This window comes from Stegostoma tigrinum, chromosome 34 (genome assembly GCF_030684315.1).
Source record: "Stegostoma tigrinum isolate sSteTig4 chromosome 34, sSteTig4.hap1, whole genome shotgun sequence".
NCBI classification, from domain to species: Eukaryota; Metazoa; Chordata; class Chondrichthyes; order Orectolobiformes; family Stegostomatidae; genus Stegostoma; species Stegostoma tigrinum.
In genome coordinates, this window is record NC_081387.1 from 16,591,868 (window position 1) to 16,596,908 (window position 5,041).

Consider the following 5,041-nt stretch of genomic DNA (forward strand, 5'->3'; position numbering starts at 1 on the left):
ATTCATGGAAACAAACCCTTCAGTCAAACTTATCCATGCTGACCAGATGTCCTAAATTAACCTACTCCCATTTGCTAGCATTTGGACGATATCCTTCTCATGCCTTCCTATTCATATAACCATCCAGGTGCCTTTTAAATGTTGTCATTGTACCAGTCTCCACCATTTCCTCTGGCAGCTCATTCCATACATGCACCGTCCACCACCTTAAAAAGTTGTTCCATAGATCTCTTTTAAATCTTACCCTTTTCACCTTTAAACCATATGTACTCTAGTTTTAGAATCCCCTTCCCTGGGAAAAAGACCTTGGGTATTATCTATGCCCCTCATGATTTTATAAACCTCTGTAAGATCACCTTCAACCTCTGACACTTCAGAGACAATTACCCCCAGCCTCTCCCTCCTGCTCAAACTTTCCCGACCTGGCAACATCCTTGGAAATCTTTTCTGCACCGATCCCAGAACCCCACACAGTATTCCAAAAGTGGCCTAACCAAAGCCCTGTACAGCCGCAACATGATCCTCTCAACTCCTATTCTCAATGCGCTGGCCAATAAAGGCAAGCGTACAAATGCCTAATCCACCTGTCTGCCTGCCACTCTGCTTTTAAGGAACGATGGCACTCTACCTCAAGGTCTCTTTTTTCGACAACACTCCCCAAAACGTTGCCATTCTGTGTGTAAGTCATGCCCTTATTTGCCTTCCAAAATTGCGACACTGCAGATTTATCTAAATTAAACTCTATCTGTCACTCCTCAGCCTATTGGCCCATTGAGAATATAGAATGTTACAGCGCAGTACAGGCCCTTCGGCCCTCGATGTTGCGCTGGCCTGTGAACCAATCTGAAGCCCATCTAACCTACACGATTCCATTATCATCCATATGTTTAGCCAAAGACCATTTAAATGCCCTGAAAATTGACGAGTCTACTACTGTTGCAGGCAAGGGATTCCACACCCTTACAACTCTGTAAGTAAAGAACCTACCTCTGACATCTGTCCTATATCTATCACCCCTCAATTTAAAACTATTTCCCCTTGTGTTAGCCATCACCATCCGAAGACAAAGGCTCTCACTGTCCACCCTATCTAATCCTCTGATCATCTTGTACGTCTCTATTAAGTCACCTCTTAACCCTCTTCTCTCAAACAAAAACAGGCTAAGTCCCTCAGCCTTTCCTCATAAGACCTTCCCTCAATACCAGGCAACATCCTGGTAAATCTCCTCTGGACCCTTTCCAAATCTTCCACATCCTTCCTATAATGCGGCGACCAGAACTGTACACAATACTCCACTGTGGCCGCACCAGAATTTTGTACAGCTGCAACATGACCTCATGGCTCTGAAACTCAATCCCTAGGCCAATAAAACCTAACACAAAGTACACCTTCTTCACAACGCTATCAACCAGGGTGGCAACTTTCAGGGATCTATGCACACAGACACTGAGATTTCTCTGCTCATCCACACTACCAAGAATCTTACCATTAGCCCAGTACTATGTGTTCCTGTTACTCCTTCCAAAGTGAATCACCTCACACTTTCCTGCATTAAACTCCATTTGCCACCTTTCAGCCCAGCGCTGCACCTTATCTATGTCCCTCTGTAACCTGCAACATCCTTCCATACTATCCACAACTCCACCGACTTTAGTGTCATCCACAAATTTACTAACCCATCCTCCTATGCCCTTATCCAGGTCATTTATAAAAATGACAAACAGCAGGGCCCCAAAACAAGTCCTTGTAGTACACCACAAGTAACTGAACTCCAGGATGAACATTTCCCATCATCCACCACCCTCTGTCTTCTTACAGCTTGCCAATTTCCGATCCAAACGGCTAAATCACCCTCCATCCTATGCCTCCATATTTTCTGCAACAGTCTACTGTGGAGAACCTGTGGCCCCTGCGCTGCCTGCTCACTCAATCGGAACATCTCACCCCCCCTTCACCAACAGTCAGGGCTGTGCCCTATCGCAGTTTCTGTAATACCCACGTCTCTCTCATTCCCAGAGGGAAAACCGGGCAGCAAGGTTCTTCACAGATGATGTGTTGCCTGATCTTTGACCTCTCAGCCCTTATGTAGACAATGCCCTGACTCTGACTGCCCTGAGCAGCTGACAGACTGATGCTGGGGTGGCCTTTGACTTGCTGTCACAGGGACCCCCGAGCGAAGACTGTTTACCTTGACGATAGTGAGCATTGCTGACAACCAGGACTAGATTCTTGGCATTGTGTCTGCATGAAGGACAGCAACAGTACGTGTCCAGTATCGCAGGCTGAGGGGCAAAGAGCCAGATGAAAAGGCCAGGCAGGGATGCTGTGAGCATTTACTTTTTAGATTCATTCCCAGGATTCAAACCTGAGCCCTCAGAACATTGCCTGGTCAAGTGATAACATCACTAGGCTATTGACTGGTCCAGGCAGGCCCACAGTGAGTGTGTGCTTTGACTATGAGTGAACAGCCCAGAGATACAGCCTGGTCCATACCATGAGCTGGGTGTATGGCCCTGAGAACACACCATCCCTACTGCAGCTTTACTATAAAAGTTGCCGGCACACACAGAGGTGCAGCTCACAAGTCCAGAGTGTATTTTAAGTGGAAGGGACATGTCCGATGACCGATACATATCAAATATGTCCGATACATATGTCCGATACATATCAAATGCCAATGTCTGTGAATACGGGTTGCATGTGACCTGGTGCCCATGGCATGTACCCTGAAGTGTTGATGCCAGTTTCCAACATGGAGATTGCTTGGGGCAACAAGTGAGCAGAATCAACCGGGTAGTGCGACAGTGCAAACTTTAGAACTTTATCAACTGTTCATAGATTAAAATCAGCAAGAATACACCTGCCTGTAATAAATTATTAAGGGGCAAGGACTAACTTCAATTGTTATTGAAAGCAGTTACTATGACTGGGAGAAGCAAGGGTCGAAGCTACATGAACAAAACTGCTTCTGACATCCACTTGGAAACTGGCTGCTTAATACCACAAGGACTCTGGGTTTGTAAGAACTTCATTTCATGAAAGCTGTGTCTTCAAATAGTCAATGCCACATGTAAGAAGGAGCAAAGATACATTTCTGATAAGAAGGCAAGCTGCAGCCTCAGTGGTTTCAGAGAAATGGTCAATATTTTGGATGAAAGAATCAAAAAGACTATCAATAATGTTACAGCATAGCCCTTAAGGACAAGAAACTGTGTAGTAATCTAACCAGAACCCTTTGACAGCAGAACTTCGAAGAACAACACTGCACAAGGATCAAACTCTGAACATAAGAGGCAGACACTATTGGCTGGCAACATAGCTAAACTCCACTATTAATCAGGTAATAGCCAAGTTGTGTTGTGAGGTTTCACTCACTTACTTACTAGCTCGACAGATCTTATTTTGTATGCTACATGCAATAAAAGATTAATCATTGATTTAGTATTTGATTGCCTGTGAGATTTCTTAATGACTAGCTGAATGTCAGTGTAGCTTGTGGTGATTTACTCAGAATAGTAGCCGCTCCTATATCTGTTTCAGGCTTTTTGGAGTTTGGTGAGCTCAGTAGCGAGTTGAGCCATTAACGACGAAATTAATCCCTGTCAGTTAGAAACTCTCCACTGTCTGATGAGAATCTCGCCACGCATTATTAAAAACATAAAAGCTGGAGCAAGATGGTCAATGTTAAGATTGTAGTTCTCATCTGATCTGCCACATGTCTTGCCTTCGCACATGACTCTGACCCTTTGGAGTGCCTGTCCCTGGAAATTGAAAGGTCACCAGGGTCACAGAATTCACTGGTAAAGCAGATTATGTCAGGGTCTTTGTTTAAGTTCGGTCAAGGCTACAATCAGAGTGAAAATTTAGTGTTGATCAATTCAGAGATGTTAAGAGCACAAAATCAAACTAACAGAAATTGAGGAAGATACACAGTAATGGAGGGAACCGAGCATAGAGGATAATTGAAAACATGTGGGAAGGAAGAAGAAAAATGCTGTTTCTTACATTATTTCTTTTCAAATGATAATATGTTTGTCAGACATGTGCCTGTGTTAAGGGAAGGCTGTTTGTTTACACATGAAAATTAATCTGTTGATATGAGTCATTTACCTGTCATAGTTTTGATTACAGTGCAAACAAATATGCAAAATGATCTGTACAATTGCAAGTATTTTTTCGATATGAGTTTAGTCCTACATTGTGGCAAATTGTTTTCATGTACATTTCAAAGTGTTTTTTTAAACAGGAAGGAAGTGTTATAACTGCCTCCCTGCTGAATTCTGTTTATGAGGTTGGTTCAATAATGGCTACTTATATTTTAAATACACATAAGTTTCAGGTTTGTGCAATACTTGAGGAGGTGTTCTGAAGAAGGGTCATTGGACCCGAAATATTAACTCTGCTTTCTGATTGCAGATGCTCCAGGCCTGTAGGATTTTCCAGCAAATTCTGTGTTTGGTTCTGATTTCCAGAATCCACAGATCTTTGGCGTTTTATTTCAAGGTTGTTCATTTCTGTTTCCCAGTTTAGTTTTGAATTGATTTGAATTCTAATTGGTGCTCCCTTCTAACCTGAACTTACTTCGTGAGTTCTTTCTTATTTTAGTCAATTTCCTGCACTTAGTGCTACCCCTATGCCATGAAGTTAAATTCTCCCTCGAGTTCTGCTCACATAACCTCTAATCCCATTCCCGTTTACATTAACCTACCCAACTGGGCTCTGAGATTCCCCTGAATGTATTTCTGCCCTGGTTTTAATTCCTCCGCATCTATGCTACAATTAATCCCACATCCTTCTTTACCTCATTTTATCGGAGCAGCTGCCGGGTATTTGCTCCAAAGTAATGATGGAATGGAACATAGAACATAGAACATAACAGCACAGTACAGGCCCTTCGGCCCTCGATGTTGTGCCAACCTGTCATACCGATCTCAAGCCCATCTAACCTACACTATTCCATGTACGTCTATATGCTTATCCAATGACAACTTAAATTTACATAAAGTTGGCGAATCTACTACCGTTGCAGGCAAAGCATTCC

The 5,041-nt window shown here is 43.2% G+C and overlaps 1 protein-coding gene across 1 annotated transcript in view; it reads left to right on the forward strand.

Annotated features, from left to right (window-relative positions):
* Positions 1–4,434: 4,434 nt before the first annotated feature.
* LOC125446603 (calcium homeostasis modulator protein-like) overlaps positions 4,435–5,041 on the forward strand; it is a 10,206-nt gene continuing 9,599 nt past the window's right edge. Inside the window, exon 1 of the mRNA XM_048520308.2 lies at positions 4,435–4,503. The gene's annotated coding sequence lies outside the window, so the exon portion shown is untranslated. The remainder of the gene's footprint in view (positions 4,504–5,041) is intronic.